General features: G+C 40.4%; 1 protein-coding gene across 1 annotated transcript in view; it reads left to right on the forward strand.

Annotated features, from left to right (window-relative positions):
• Positions 1–1,428: 1,428 nt before the first annotated feature.
• LOC112235061 (NXPE family member 3) overlaps positions 1,429–17,411 on the forward strand; it is a 32,563-nt gene continuing 16,580 nt past the window's right edge. The window contains exon 1 of the mRNA XM_024403455.2: positions 1,429–1,511. The gene's annotated coding sequence lies outside the window, so the exon portion shown is untranslated. The remainder of the gene's footprint in view (positions 1,512–17,411) is intronic.

Consider the following 17,411-nt stretch of genomic DNA (forward strand, 5'->3'; position numbering starts at 1 on the left):
GGTAGCTGCAGAAACACGGTTGGAGAGCCCATGGCATACAGAGTTTGGGTGGAATATCACCTGTCGTGCAGCAAGTGGCTGCATGCTCCTCAAACAGTGGTTGATGCCTGGAGTGAAATAGGCCAAGTGCTTTCTTATAAGCCCAGACATTTTTATATATGCAATCCTGTGTGAAAGAAGAGTTTTGATGGTTGTCACTAAAAAGAGGAGGATCCCAGCTGCTACTATATTTATTTCTCAGCTGCTATTTAAACACAGGATCCACTATAAAACCGTATTAGCCTATCCAGGGGAAAGTGGCCTCCATTCCCTATTCAAGTCCCTTGTTTCCACTGCCCCTGTTCCTGATAATGAGCCATTCTAAGTCTAAACAAATTTGACATATTAGTAAAGACAATATTAAATTGAGAATAGTGTTACAATGGGAATTTTAAGGTTTGTGCTTTTCTTGTAACTAATTTCTTTGTTCAATTCATGTGCTGTTCTATAAACCAATTTCTGTGTTCATGCAAGTGGTTGACTGAACAAATCCTCCTCTTATCAGTAACTAGAAATTGGCAGTACACCCAGACCTTGTTTTGAGAACAAACTAAAGATATCTCAGTTTCAAAGTCTCAGCTTAGAGATAGACTTCGAGTGTCCCTGTGTAAGAATTTCCACGACAGGGTGATAATATGATCACTTGATGAGAGAACAGCCTGAGGCAAGGAAGAGAGCACAAGCTTTTTTTGAGACATTCTAAAATCAATATCCTATAGTCGCATCATGTAGCCCATACATGTTTTGATTTCTAAGACATTCTAAGGTTTGTATAATTCACAACTAAAGTAGCCAAATAACACAAAATCGAGCATATAGGACATATTTCAAATGATAACTTTTACACTCAACATAGCCACTTCATATGTGCACTTGCCCCAGAAAGTCTGTTATAAAAATCTGCTATATTTTATTCAGCTAAGTTCAATTACATTGTTACTATAAAATCATATAATATAAAATAATGGCATGGAACTTATAAGCATATCTTGTCTACTAATTGAACTAGCCTACAGCCTATGGTATGGATGCATGGACAGAAAACAGAATACAGGAGTAGACTGACTCATAATTCTGTTCTTCTGAAATACATTTTCTTCATATAATAATCTTTCTTAAGACCTGCCTAAAATAAATAATGGATGTATTGTGATGGTGTATATTTTTATTAGATTTTTAAATGTAGATGTTCCTTAGGTGCACATCAGTGGCTTGTATGCATGGAGGCCTGGAGATGCTGAACGTGTTTGTTAATTAACAGTCAATTACCGTAAGACCAGCAGACATTTGCATGACAATAACTGCCGGACAAAATGTCAATACTGACACAGCCCTGAATGCGCTCTCTATCTACCTCTATGGGTGTAAAGGACATATGAATGCTCTTCAGACAGACAGCCTCGAATAACAGTGGACAGGACATCAACTTCGTAAATAATTTATTCTAGACAAAGAGGGACAATACATAAACGGTAAGCAACTACAGCACAACTAACTAACTTAATCAATTATAACTGGAACCACATTAGCATATTTAATATGTTGGTACAGGCTGCATTGTATTGATATTTTCACAGTAAATGTGGAATCAAGGATTATAGAAAAGAAATGACATGCAAAGAGCCAATCTTTCATTTTTGGTCTGTTCCTTAACGGGTTATTGATTAAGTGCCATTTCTCATTGATTGCAGTGGCCTACACCCTGCTGGCATTATAATCAACCTAATGAACTTTGTGCCAAAAATAATGGTCTTCTGGTCTCTCTGTTTCCTCCCCCCGTGTTTTGAGGGTATTTTAATACATCTCTTTTACCATTTAGAAATGAAAACACTATGTATCTTGTCCCCCCATTTATAGTAATTTGACACTTATAGTATAGTCCAAAGTTACATCAAGCTTTTGACTGTACAAACTTGTTGGATGCATTTGCAGTTTGTTTTGATTGTGTTTTGGATTGTATTTTGCCCAATAGTAACTGCATTGTGTCATTTGAGTGACTTTAATTGTAAGAATAGAGCATAAACAATGTAATTGTAAACCAACACTTTTTAGTCTCTGATTATGGTTAACATTTTCATTTTGTCCAAAGTGAGTAATTCTGTTGTTGAAGTACATTAGATCAATAAAGCAGGCTGATCACTAGAAATAGACTTTGGACATTTGAAACGGCCCTGAGAACCTTCGGCGCTCACAAATGGTTTAACTCTTGCCGAGCACTCATGCAACTAATGATGCTCAGAGGCTAAGCGCGCTGACCAGACTAAAGCATGCTGCTCTGACCACTGCGCTACGACAGTTCATAATGCTCTTGCAAGCCATGAGAATACTTGATGATACTTGATGGAAACAGTGCATTGTTTTTAATGATTTTGTTTTAAGCTTATCCCAAACCATATCCCTAACTTAAACCACTCGGCATGAATACCTAAGCTTAACCCTTTGAGTTGTTTCTGTTTTAACCGTGTAACCATGTGGAATTAATGCTTCCATAATACGTCGAATATGTAAGTGAAACTAGGAGATCTTGTTGCAATAAAACTACAGTACTCCAGCATGTGTCAAACCTTCGTACGCTGAAAAGTCTTGTTAGTGCATAGGTCAAATTAGCGTTTCAATTTCCTGTCTATTTCAGCTTCAGACAAAAGCTAATATTTCACAAAATGTATTTTGTTGTGTTAATAATATCTTAAACATAACATAAATATATTGAAACAAAATGGAAGCAAATAGAATTTTACAACAAAATAAAAGGTTTCTGGGGCACAAGAGGATTTGTGACAGCTGTGAAGAAATGTAGATCTGCAGGCTACAGTAGCAATGGCAGCTATAAAAAATAAACCTAAATAACTAAATAGTTGATGTTACAATTAAATGTTTATTGGTCAGTGTTGTTGTTTCCTTGTACACACATACACATACACATACACTCAAAAACCGTGGCAGGAACATGGGGGGGATATAAAGAATGTATCAAACAGCTGTGGCGTACTTAGACCACATGTGGGCAGAGACATCCTCAAAGCACAAAACAGACACACACACAACATGTGAATACATGGATTCCACCACCATTGCATACACTCACATAGACTTGTTTTTCGTCAAGGGGCGAAGTTAGACGGCAGTGTGTTGGGATGGTTGAGTTTCTGTTATTGTTATTTTGGTATTATGGTGTAATAAGTAGCAGTCATATAACTTAATGTAAAGCCACAGAAAACCAGTAGCTGCCTGGCACTTTATGGTAGGAAAATTATTTCCAATCAATCAAATTCATCATGGTATATTATTGAGGGGGTCAAATTGACCTGTCTCTAATATTGGGGGGGTCAAGACCCCTTGTCCCACCTGTAAGTTATGCACCTGCACACACACACACACAGACACACACAGACACACACACACACACCCTAGCCTGTGTAATAGGTACATGTGAACGTAAGGGCAGTTCCTTCTGTCAGTCTGATTACGAGGGTCTCTAATTCCCCTCAAATAGCCCTTAAAGAGCCATAGTGTTCCCCCAGTACATGACACACACAATATTGGGCATCTTTAGTTAGACATATCCTGGATTTTGTGCAAGTTTTGTGGTGTCATCATGAACACATTTTGTTAAAATGGGTTACCTATCTCCCTTCTGGACATGATGCATTCCTATGGGTTTCAAATCAAATAACATTGTATTGGTCATAAACACGTGTTTAGCAGATATTGTGGGTTTAGCAAAATGCTTGTGGTTCTAGCTCCGACATTGCAGTAATATCTAACCATTTTATAACATATACCCAATACACACAAATCTAAGTAAAGGAATGTAATTAAGAATATATAAATATATGGACAAGCAATGTCAGAGCAGCATAGACGAAGAGAGTAGAATAGTATAGAATACAGTATATATACATATAAGATGAGTAATGCAAGATATGTAAACATTATTTAAGTGGCCAGTGATTCCATGTCTATGAATATAGGCAGTAGCCTCTAAGTGCTAGTGATGGCTATTTAACAGTCTGATGGCCTTGAGTTAAAAGCTGTTTTTCCGTCTCTCGGTCCCAACTTTGATGCACCTGTACTGAACTCACATTCTGAATGATAGTGAGATGAACAGGCAGTGGTTGCTGTATTATCTTTTTGGCCTTCCTGTGACATCGGGTGCTGTAGGTGTCTTGGAGGGCAGGTAGTTTGCCCACGGTAATGCGTTGGGCAGGCCGCGCCACCCTCTGGAGAGCCCTATTGTTGCGGCGGTGCAGTTGCCGTACCAAGCGATGATACAGCCCGATAGGATGCTCTCAATTGTGCATCTGTAATAGTTTGTGAGGATTTTAGGTGCCAAGCCAATTTTCTTCAGCCTCCTGAGGTTGAAGAGACACTGTCTGTGTGGGTGGACCATTTCAGTTCGTCAGTGATGTGTAACCCAAGGAACTTGAAGCTTTCCACCTTCTCCACTCTGGTCCCGTCGATGTAGATAGTGGGGTGCTCCCTATTCTGTTTCCTGAAGTCCACAATCATAATTTACTTGGAGTGATGTGTACAGGGTAGGTTTCTTGACACATTTCTTAAGTGGCATTTTATAATATCATGTTGTAATTGTAATTTATTAGATTCATTATTTTCTTGCATTTAAGTATATACTGTTATAACTAAGTACTGACCTTCCTACCTTTGTCCTGTTTAACTGCCAGTATCAAATGTCTGCCAGTGTTGAATGTTATGGTTAAAGTTTGCTGCCAGACTTCGCCGAGGACACACTGATAATTGTTCACCTTTTTGTTCATTAATATCTTAGGGCCTTCTCAGAAAAGAGCCTATTCAACATTTTCTCTGCTTCTGTGTTGGAGGTATCTCCCTGTTGCAACTTATAATTAAACAGAAAATATTTTTATTGAAGTTATCCCTGACTGCTCTCCTTTTTGTTCAGCTGGAAACTCCAGTTACATATATTATATATCATTGTAATCAGTAGACTTCAGGGAACATAACTTTTTTACAGTGTAAAAGGTAACTTTGTATTTAATACATCACTTTCAAAGTAAGGAAATACCAATTTGTACAGCAATGTAAAATACATGTTTATCATTGTTGCAATCATCAAGGTAAAAACAAAGACAATATGGATTCAGTTGTTAATTAAATGTGTTCCTCAAACCAATACAAACATTTTAAGCTATTTAGAGGTTGTGTAGACCCAACACAGGGGAAGCCATTACACAAAATGTAAAAGAGTGCATTTTCAGCATACTGACCAAGGCTTAGCTAAAATGGCACTCTATCAGGTTTTGTTCAGCGCCTATTTTCACACTTCTATACCAAATCAAAAAAATGTTCTAGCTTATCTACTGGACTAAGAGAAGAAGCGTTTAAAAAAATATATTATTATTTTTAAATGACGTAAAATACATGATGGAGGACCTTGTGTCCTTGAGACATATGTTTTCCTTGTAAGGGGAGGGATCCCTGTACTGAATTTCTGGACTCTAGCTCAAACAGGGGGCATGATGTTTCAAAGTTTGCATCTTCAATCCCGTGTTATAGCGCCACCATGTGGCCAATTCACATGGCATTGCATGAAAGAGTATGGCCCATGAGCCTTTACCATCATGCCAAGTTGCACCCACCTAGGCCTTACATGATCCTTTCAACTCATCCTGTGGTATATAATCAAATTCTTAGCTATTTTATAACGTCTCAAATTCATCACTTTACTTAAGCCGGTGTCTGTGAACACTCTATAAGGGCATATGACATGGTTACGACACCCATCATTCCATTCAATGTAATAATGTGGCACAGAGGTTGGTAAATTACATAACACCTTGTTATAACATCTGGTATGCAGACCAGCATGTAACAACATATGAAATAAGTTGTCATGCAGCCTGTGTAATAGCAGCAGTGGTGGAAAAAGTACCCAATTATCATACTTGAGTAAAGGTAAAGATACCTTAATAGAAAGTGACTCAAGTAAAAGTAAAAAAATCTCCCAGTAAAAATTCTACTTGAGTAAAAGTCAAAGTGTTTTGTTTAAAACATGCTTATGTATCATTAAGCCAACCAGATGGCACCATTTTCTTGTTTGTTTTTTACATTTACGGATAGCCAGGGGCAACCTCCAACATTCAGACATTATTTACAAATTAAGCCTGTGTGTTTAATGAGTCCACCAAATCAGAGGCAGTAGGGATGACCAGAGATGTTCTGTTGATAAGTGTGTGAATTGGACCATTTTCCTGTCCTGCTAAGCATTCAAAATGTAAAGAGGACTTTTGGGTGTCAAGGTAAATGTATGGAGTAAAAAGTAGAATATTTTCTTAAATAATGTAGTGAAGTAAAAGCAAAAGTAGTCAAAAATATATATAAATAGTAAAGTACAGATACCCACAAAAACTACTAAGTAGTACTTAGTAGTACTTTTACTACTAAGTAGTAAAATATTTTTACTTAAGTACTTTACACCACTGAATAGCAGTTGTTATTAACAGGTGGCATTAGAGCGTATGACAAAAGGATGAACAGTATTCTATAACACTCATTATAACTAGGTTTATAAAATTGTATGCCGTTAGCCACAACTATTTAATTAAGCAATAAGGCACTCGAGGTGAAAGCAGAGGTACAGTACAACACCGCCTCGCATGCCTTATTGCTTTTATATAGAATTTACCAACATATTATAATGACAATGAATGACACATTTTCATGAAACTTTATTTTGATAAGTCTATTCATACAATTGAATTCTTCCACCAGAGGAAATAGTCCGGACAGAAATCTGGTAATTAGTTATTTTGGAGTTAGTGCTATCCGGATACCTTAAAGCCTAACACCTGGGTAAGAAAAAACAGATTGGCCCTGTGCAGTAAAAACGTGATTTTTCTGTGTTTTATATATATTCCCACACTATGAGGATGTAACAATACTGCAAAATTGTGAAAATAATGATAATGCCGATTTAGTGTAAGAGCTGTTAGAAAAGACTGCATGGAAATTCTGCCTGTTTTGGTGGGATGGAGTTTTGGCCTACCTGGTGATTTCAACTCTGTCACGTCAAACATTCCACATGGAATGACAGGCCTACACTAGCTTTTTTTCTAATGGAATTTACTTAGATAGATCCATAATAATGACGATGATGCATTATTTCGTCTGGCCAGAAAACTTTGACAAAAAGCCAGGATATGTCTAACTAAAGATCCAATATTGTGTGTGTGTGTGTTTAATGTACAGGGGGAATCTATGGCTCTTATTCGAGACCCTCTTAAAACCTGGGCTAAATCAGGGTCATGTAGAGGGTTTCTTGGTCGTCTTACACAAACCTACTTTGAAACAAAATTATACACCTCACACAGGGTTGTGGGCATAAAATAAATTAGACACCTGCACCATGTCAGATATACTGTAGACTTGAAATGTATTCAGTTTTGAGTTTGCATCCCAATATTAGACTTTATTTACATCACAGAAGACTGAAATATAACAAAACCGTTTGACGTAGAAACACCGGATTTGAAATGAAGAATATTCTACTCATGAGGCCACTAGAGGGCGATTTTGTCATTCGACTGCAGGAAAGGAACTGCCCTCACATTCACATGAAAGATCAAGTGAGGATGTCTAATGGACAGCAATGGGGGTATCAGTTTGATTACCAGGCCTGTAGAGTGAAACTCTAAACTCTATATAGCTGAAGGAGAAGAATATACAGACCAGACTTTAGGAGTGGACTACGGGCTTGAAGAATGGCCGGTTTTTCGCAAGGTTGTGTGTCCCGAACTGAGAGTTATCACAAAGGGGTATAGTGTGTTCATGGGCTACCAGACCCGTTGGAAAGGTACCCCTGTGTCAGGGTCGTCATAAGGAGGAGACCAAGGCGCAGCGTGATAAGCGTACATTCTAATTTATTAAACGAATGCAACACTGAACAAAACTATACAAAATAACAAAACGAACCATGAAGCAATATGACTAGTGCAGAACAGGCAACTAAACATAGAATAACAACCCACAAAATACCCAAGGAATATGGCTACCTAAATATGGTCCCCAATCAGAGACAACGATAAACAGCTGCGTCTGATTGAGAACCAATCTCGGCAACCATAGACATATAAACACCTAGACTAGGGAAACCCTTAGACATACAAAAACCCCTAGACAATACAAAAACTAAACAAACCACCCTTGTCACACCCTGACCTAACCAAAATAATAAAGAAAACAAAGATAACTAAGGTCAGGACGTGACCCTGACTCCTCAGGAAGAGTATTTCACAGGGTGAAAATACAAAGAAAGAATGGACTTCCATGTGGATGTGTGGAGTTCTATATCAGCAACGAGGAAACCCGCAACCAAAACATTCGTGATGGTGGCCTGACTGGAGATTTTATGTTGCGCATGCTTATTCCTTTTAAAAGTTGGGATCTAATGGAATTGAAAATGTTAGAGTTGTCGGACGCTCTTTTTGTACAGAGCCAAAAGCGGCAGAGCATTGTTCAGCTAAGGAAGCATATAATATATACAAATCCTGAGGATTATGATTCACAGGAACCCCAAGAAGGTACATCCTCAGAAGGGTCAGCCCCCGAAGAAAACTAAGTACGCGGCTGCGTTAACCTCGCCCTGATACGCAAAGGACTGGTGCAACATTAAAAGGAGTGCCCATAAAGCCTCCAGTTCTTCATTTCAGCATATACCATGGATATTCATACAACATACCAGGACTCCGAATCGTCATGGGGGCCAGACCCTAAGGACTCTATGCCACGCAGCCCACCATTCTACTCTCCCCAGGCAAGACCCCGACACCTCCTACATGTACACAGCCTGAGGATGTGTTTGATGGGGTGGTCAGTACTATGTTTGTGGACACCAACAAGGCCTCTGTAGCCACACTTTTAGACGTGGTGATCGGAGAGTATATAAGAGAAAAATGCATCGGTTGTGAGATCAATCACCCTAGCCAGCGCCATCATCCATGCCTATACGAGCCCCCAAGATACTACTTCTTCAACCATTTTGAAGAGCTGGTGAAAAGACTGTGGTCCTGCAGGTTTATACCTTCGCTGGTCAGAGCCCTGGAGTCTTTGGGTCTTGTGCCGTCTATTCCCAGAGTTTACGGGGTAACCGGGGCTTTCCTACATGAACTGAAGGAGGCGATCTACATCCACGAGAAACTCAAAGAAATCCAACACACTCTGGTGGACGACGATATGCATACGATATGCATACGATGTTAGAGAGAATAAATACATGTTTTATTTTGAGAGAACATACAAATGTTATGCATCAAATTATTGAAAATAAAGTGAACAATGTATCGTTCTACACAACCCACAAATCCTGGACTAATGTAGAGCGTGTGCTAAAAATGGAGCAAATCATGAATCATGTACGACATACGGGTGAGAGTCTACAATGGACACAAATGGTATCCCTTCTTGTGGATGATTCTGAAGAACTAGAAACAACTTTGTCTAAGATTTTACTTTATTTGTTTGAAACACCATTTAATTGTGCCATGTATCATATTTGTTGTTTATATACTTATATAGCGGATGTGTGTGTTTTAAAAATTCAGCGACACAAGCCTGTAAATCTAAACCAAATATACAAGGTGTTGCATGCTTGGATCGTTGAGAAACGGGTACAAGTATCCTGCAACGAATCCTGAATTGTCTGTATACTTAATACTTGATGTTTGCAAAAAAAAAAATTGAAATGAAAATGAAATGTTTTAGTTATTTGAAAGGGGTTCATTAACGTTATTGTACCTCAGAGAGGCAAGAAGGATGGCGGAGCAGACGTTGAAAAACATTTATTATACCCCCTCTAACCCAGGGTCTTATGGGGGTAAGGAGCGTTTACAGAGAGCTATAGCCGAAGAAACAGGTAGCCGGTTAAGTGCTGCTCAACTGAATGAGTGGTTAGCAGAGCAGGACGCTTAATACTCTACATAAACCTGTACGAAAACAATTTCCAAGAAATATAGTTTTTTCTACTCATTCCTTGTCCCAATTTCAGGCGGATCTATGTGACATGCAGGCCCTTGCAGATAAAAATGATGGAAATCGCTACATGCTAACGGTTATAGATATTTTCTCTAAAATAGCATGTGTAAGGGTCTTAAAAAATAAGAGCGGGGCAGAGGTGACCCGGGCCTTTGACTATATCTTGAAGGAAGGAGGAGTCCCCAAGAAAGTGCAGACTGATGGCGGAAAATAATTTTTTAATAAGACTTTTCAGAAACTTATGAAGAAGCACAATATAGTACATTTTGCTACTGGCTCAGATTTGAAAGCATCAGTAGTTGAATGCTTTAACAGAACTCTGAAGGAGCGGATGTGGCGCTATTTTACAGCTCACAACACGCATAGATATATCGATATAGTTCAAGATTTAGTAAAGGGGTACAACAACAGCTACCATAAGAGTATACGGATGAAGCCCTCCAAGGTCTCTTCTGAAAACTCTTTTCAAGTCTTTAAAAATCTATATGGTCTGTTCCCCCTTCGCCGTAAGAAAAAAATGGATTTTAAATTCATAGTGGGGGACTTGGTGCGTATATCCAAGTTGAGGGGTGTTTTCGCCAAAAAAATATGAACAAGGTTACAGCGATGAGGTGTTCACCGTTACCGAATGTCTACCGCGCATACCCCCTGTCTACAAGTTAAAAGATTATGACGGGGAGCTTATAGAGGGATCTTTTTATGAGAAGGAATTACAGGTCCGGTAGTTGCAACCGGGGGTCAAAACATTCTACAGCAGCCATTATATCTTAAGCTTTAAGACACACTGGGGCTTGTAGCATAAGTCAGTAGCCAAAGGGCAATGTGGCCCCGTCAGGCAAAAGCAGTCTCTTGTCATAGACTACCCTGAATCTTTTAGTAAGTGGGGCATTCCTTAGATGGAAGCGCTTTTTTATCCCTAACAATTTTTTTGTAGGAGCTCAAAATCTCCAAGTCACTATTCTGGTCGTTTATGAACCCCTCGACACACGGGACATTTTCATAGTTTTGAGTCACGCCTTTGGCTTTCAACACAACGTGATTGTCTTTAGTCCTAAAAGCATAGCTTTTGGGACCACAGGAGGACCATTCTGTGATATGGTCGATATCTTCAAGTTCACTCGTTAAACCACCCAAATAGTTGCTAAGTGGGGTGTTCCAATCACCCTTTTTGCTTACATAGACCACAGAGTCTGTGTCGTGGTAAAGAACCCGCCTCTGAAGCTGCTCCATGAGGGTGTACATTTCAAGTCGGCCATAGGCCGTGGTAAATGCTGCAAGAACCACATTTACATTACCCGGGGGTAGAACTCACTTCTTGGTACGTCTCCATTGCACCAGGGCAATGTCTTGACTCAAGAATGAAATATGGGAAATTTCGTATTGGTCCGATAAAACAAATGACAAAAATTCTTCAGGGTCTTTAATCATCGACGTTGTTAGCATATTGCATCTCTGCGAAAGCTTCCCCCAAAGAGAGTTTAAGTACAATTTCGACACATTTCTTTTGGTTTTGTTGACCTCTATTCTGTCAGGGTCAAGAAGTATGCCTTCTCTGTCGTGATAGTCTTGAATGTACTTGTCTTTGCTCTTTGATCTGTGACCGATGCAGGATAGCCTGAAGCCATTTGCTTGCATCTCAAGAAGGTGTTGATGTACTCTTTAAAAAGAGTGTCTGATTTCCTGGAAAAGTTCCACACTTCAAAGATTTTGGCCACACGATACCACATCTCTAGAGCCTTAGAGAATTCAACTGTGACCCATACACCTGTCAGGGCTCTTTCTTGATCTGAGTGATCACAAGGGTTTTCCTGGCTGTTGTTTTCACTGCAGGTGCAACAAAGGGGAAAGAAAAGTTTTCCTTGAGGTCCCTTGTAAGGCAACACTGGTATAAACAAACCCCTAGGAGGGTAGACAGTTGCTTTGATTAGACCAAAATAGTTTTGGGCTAAGTCAAAGTCGCGGTGAATAATTTCAGGATGCCCCATAGGATAGCATGAGGAACTCATTACATGAGGATAAAGGGATGTAAAATCTACATATCCTATTGTCTCGTCGGGTTGCGCTACATACCTCAATGTCAAAGCATTGGTACGGCCTCCATACAAGGCCTGTCATGGTTCCAAGGGTTCTGGGGTGTCAAAGCTGGAAAGGAAGGCTCGAAAATGAGGATCAGACTTTTTGAGTGTGGTCCACTCATGCTCCCACATCATATTCCCTTTTAAACCGTAAGTAGCCTGTAAAGATTCCAATTTGTTTTGAAACTCTTGGTACTCTTGGTACCAGACACCAAAAGTTTTTTGCACTACAAGCTCGAGGGTCCTATCGGCTATGACGGATCAATTTTACTGAACAAGTCGTTCCAGCAGGGCTATAAATGGTTCAAGGTCTGCTTCACCATTGGGTAAAATAAGAGATACAGTGTTTTTCAGGCTATCTCCACAAATTTCCAACTGTAAGACATCACGAGGTTCGCCATAATCTCTTGCCCTGTCTAACAGGTCGTTCAGAGTATCCAATATCATTACATAAAACACCGCATAGTCAAGATTCTGATTCATTCATGTGAAATTGAAAAACTGTCAAATCTCTGTATTGCTGAATTTATTTCGGTACACAACCCGGACACTTCTATCGATACCATCGCCCTCCTGATTTATTAGACAATTTTCCAATTCCTCAAAAACATTGTATTGCGTTTCAGACTCTTCGGACATGGGTGTTAATGGCGGGGTTTGTGGGGGGGTCCAGTGTAGAAGATCTTAGGCGCTCATTCATCTGGTTAATTAAAGATATGAGGGCGTCCAGGATCTGGCATAACAGGTTTTCATTGGTCGTCCCTGACTCATTCATACGATTAATTACTTTTATGAGTTTGGCGGGAATCTGGGATAATATGGTTTCATCTATCGGTATTATGTCTGTTACCCCCGCCTCATTCATTGGTTAATTATAGCTAGGAGTTCGGGGGGTATCTGGGACAACAGGGGTTCAACTGTCTCAATTATGTCTGTTGGCTCAGCCATTTTGATGATTGATGATGTGTGTTCTTGTGGTATTCTGGAAGGATACATGTTACATAAATGTTTGTGGCACCTGTATTTGCGGTTTTTAATCGGATTGCTGTTTAACAAACGTGGCATTGTTCTATGCCAGAAGGATAGATCCTGACTGTATTGTCGCTCGAGTAAAGCCCCCATTTGTTTGTGGAGCAAAACCTTTCGGGATTTTGGAGCCCTGGAAAAGGCTGTGAAAAACCTAGCTTGTTCTATTTCAGGTTCGGGTGTTTCCACCAAGAAATTGGCTGAATCAAGAAGGCTGGCTGCTTCACATAATAGCAAGTCGTCTACCTCGGAAATGTCATTTAAAACGGTGAAATCCTCCAGTTTCTGTGTTTTACTGTGAATGTCCGGTCCGCGTGCTCTAGGTGTGTAGGGTCTTCTGTGCCGTTATACGCCGGGGAGGAGTCTGAAAGAAAATAATACATACAAAATAGATTATTAAACATAAAATATGTTAGATACAAAATGTCAAATACATTCCAGATATAATACTATATATTAACAATACATAATTAAATTACCTCAGCTTTTTTGAGAGGACTGTTCTGACGAATCGCGGAAACCGAGGGCTCTTGACTTTTTTCACCAACCATTCCAGATTCTGCCGGGCATGTGTCGTTGGAGTCTGAAAAAACATTATTTGTCATTGTTTTAACATATTCAATCATAAAAATGTATAAATAATCAAATATGTATAACTAATAATATATATATATATATATATATATATACACTGCTCAAAGAAATAAAGGGAACACTAAAATAACACATCCTAGATCTGAATGAATGAAATATTCTTATTAAATACTTTTTTCTTTACATAGTTGAATGTGCTGACAACAAAATCACACAAAAATTATCAATGGAAATCAAATTTATCAACCCATGGAGGTCTGGATTTGGAGTCCCATGGAGGTCTGGATTTGGAAATTAAAGTGGAACGCCACACTACAGGCTGATCCAACTTTGATGTAATATCCTTAAAACAAGTCAAAATGAGGCTCAGTAGTGTGTGTGGCCTCCACGTGCCTGTATGACCTCCCTACAACGCCTGGGCATGCTCCTGATGAGGTGGCGGATGGTCTCCCGAGGGATCTCCTCCCAGACCTGGACTAAAGCATCCGCCAACTCCTGGACAGTCTGTGGTGCAACGTGACGTTGGTGGATGGAGCGAGACATGATGTCCCAGATGTGCTCAATTGGATTCAGGTCTGGGGAATGGGCGGGCCAGTCCATAGCATCAATGCCTTCCTCTTGCAGGAACTGCTGACACACTCCAGCCAAAAGAGGTCTTGCATTGTCTTGCATTAGGAGGAACCCAGGGCCAACCGCACCAGCATATTTTCTCACCAGGGGTCTGAGGATCTCATCTCGGTACCTAATGGCAGTCAGGCTACCTCTGGCGAGCACATGGAGGGCTGTGCGGCCCCCCCAAAGAAATGCCACCCCACACCATGTCTGACCCACCACCAAACCGGTCATGCTGTAGGATGTTGCAGGCAGCAGAACGTTCTCCACGTCGTCTCCAGACTCTGTCAAGTCTGTCACATGTGCTCAGTGTGAACCTGCTTTCATCTGTGAAGAGCACAGGGCGCCAGTGGCATATATGCCAATCTTGGTGTTCTCTGGCAAATGCCAAACGTCCTGCACGGTGTTGGGCTGTAAGCACAACCCCCACCTGTGGACGTCGGGCCCTCATACCACCCTCACGGAGTCTGTTTCTGACCGTTTGAGCAGAAACATGCACATTTGTGGCCTGCTGGAGGTCATTTTGCAGGGCTCTGACAGTGCTCCTCCTGCACCTCCTTGCAAAAAGGCGGAGGTAGAGGTCCTGCTGCTGGGTTGTTGCCCTCCTATGGCCTCCTCCATGTCTCCTGATGTACTGGCCTGTCTCCTGGTAGCGCCTCCATGCTCTGGACACTACGCTGACAGACACCGCAACCCTTCTTGCCACAGCTCGCATTGATGTGTCATCCTGGATGAGCTGCACTACCTGAGCCACTTGTGTGGGTTGTAGACTCCGTCTCATGCTACCACTAGAGTGAAAGCACCAAAACATCAGCCAGGAAGCATAGGAACTGAGAAGGGGTCTGTGTGAAATTTATTGTCAATCAGTGTTGCTTCCTAAGTGGACAGTTTGATTTCACAGACGTGTGATTGACTTGGAGTTACATTGCGTTGTTTAAGTGTTCCCTTTATTTTTTTGAGCAGTGTATAATGGCTTCATACCGTGTCCATTGACCTCCGTTTCTTGAAGCAGGAAGTTTCCGCCCCAGTAACACTTTTCGGTCTGGGGTGATTCTGCGCAATGTACTTGCACCCGAGTTGTACGTTGCTTGTTTGGGTCTGGAATATGGAGCGAGCGGGTGGAGGTTCCCGGGGGATTTGATGGGGCGTTTAAATCCTTGGTTCTAGGTGGGTTTGAAATAACGTTCCTACAGAATAGCATCTACAGTGGGGAGAACGAGTATTTGATACACTGCCGATTTTGCAGGTTTTCCCACTTACAAAGCATGTAGAGATCTGTAATGTTTATGATAGGTACACTTCAACAGTGAGAGACGGAATCTAAAAGAAAAATTCAATAAAATGCAAATGAATTACTTAAAAATCATACAATGTGATTTTCTGGATTTTGTTTTAGATTCCGTTTCTCACTGTTGAAGTGTACCTATGATAAAAATTACAGACCTCTACATGCAAATACTTGTTCTCCCCATTGTATGTCATCTTCTCCGCCGTAGTCGTTCAGAGTACATAATGCAGCCGTGACCCTTCTTGGCGGTCTGTCAGCTGTAAACACAAAAATAGCTTTTAATAAAGGGTGCACAGTTTCTGTTTTTAATGTATAAATATTCTTATGGATTTATTATTGGACTTACGTTGACAATAGTGTGATGGGGACTGGCTGCATGCGTTTTGCTCCTCTGAACCCCCTTCTAACGAAGGCTGTTCCAGATAATTTATTCCCCGGAGCAACTGCTTAAAGGACGAATACCCTACAAACGTTAGATAATATTAACATGTATTTATACTATATATATACATATTTTTAATTATAAGAATATGGAATTTGACATATTACCGGTTTAAAAAAAACATATAACTCCTGTTTAATATTACAATAATATCAATAATATCCATACCATTCCCTGAAAATACCTAGCCTTCAAATCTAATATATTATTTTCACTAACTCACCTTCAGAAAGCTCCATTAGGATGGATTCACAGGTGATCTTTTAGCTGTTCTGGGCTGCTGGCCATGTCTGGAGTTGCGCTTTTGGTATATATATATATATATATATATATATATATATATATATATATATATATATATATATATATATATATATATATATATATATATATATATACTTGGTACTTGGTATTTGTTGGCAATGACAGAGGTCAAACGTTTTCTGTAAGTCTTCACAAGGTTTTCACACAGTGTTGCTGTTTTTTTGGCCCATTCCTCCATGCAGATATCCTCTAGAGCAATGATGTTTTGGGGCTGTTTCTGGGCAACACGGACTTTCAACTCCCTCCAAAGATTTTCTATGGGGTTGAGATCTGGAGACTGGCTAGTCCACTCCAGGTCCTTGAAATGCTTCTTACGAAGCCACTCCTTCGTTGCCCGGGCAGTGTGTTTGGAATCATTGTCATGCTGAAAGACCCAGCCACGTTTCATCTTCAATGCCCTTGCTGATGGAAGGAGGTTTTCACTCAAAATCTCACGATACATGGCCCCATTCATTCTTTCCTTTACAAGGATCAGTTGCCCTAGTCCCTTTGCAGAAAAAACAGCCCCAAAGCATGATGTTTCCACCCCCATGCTTCACAGTAGGTATGGTGTTCTTTGGATGCAACTCAGCATTCTTTGTCCTCCAAACACGACGAGTTGAGTTTTTCCCAAAAAGTTCTATTTTGGTTTCATCTGACCATATGACATTCTCCCAATCTTCTTCTGGATCATCCAAATGCTCTCTAGCTAACTTCAGACGGGCCTGGACATGTACTGGCTTAAGCAGGGGGACACGTCTGGCACTGCAGGATTTGAGTCCCTGGCGGCGTAGTGTGTTACTGATGGTAGGCTTTGTTACTTTGGTCCCAGCTCTGCAGGTCATTCACTAGGTCCCCCCGTGTGGTTCTGGAATTTTTGCTCACCGTTCTTGTGATCATTTTGACCCCACGGGGTGAGATCTTGCGTGGAGCCCCAGATCGAGGGAGATTATCAGTGCTCTTGTATGTCTTCCATTTCCTAATAATTGCTCCCATGGTTGATTTCTTCAAGCCAAGCTACTTACCT

The sequence above is a fragment of the Oncorhynchus tshawytscha genome, linkage group LG23 (assembly GCF_018296145.1).
Source record: "Oncorhynchus tshawytscha isolate Ot180627B linkage group LG23, Otsh_v2.0, whole genome shotgun sequence".
Classification (NCBI taxonomy): domain Eukaryota; kingdom Metazoa; phylum Chordata; class Actinopteri; order Salmoniformes; family Salmonidae; genus Oncorhynchus; species Oncorhynchus tshawytscha.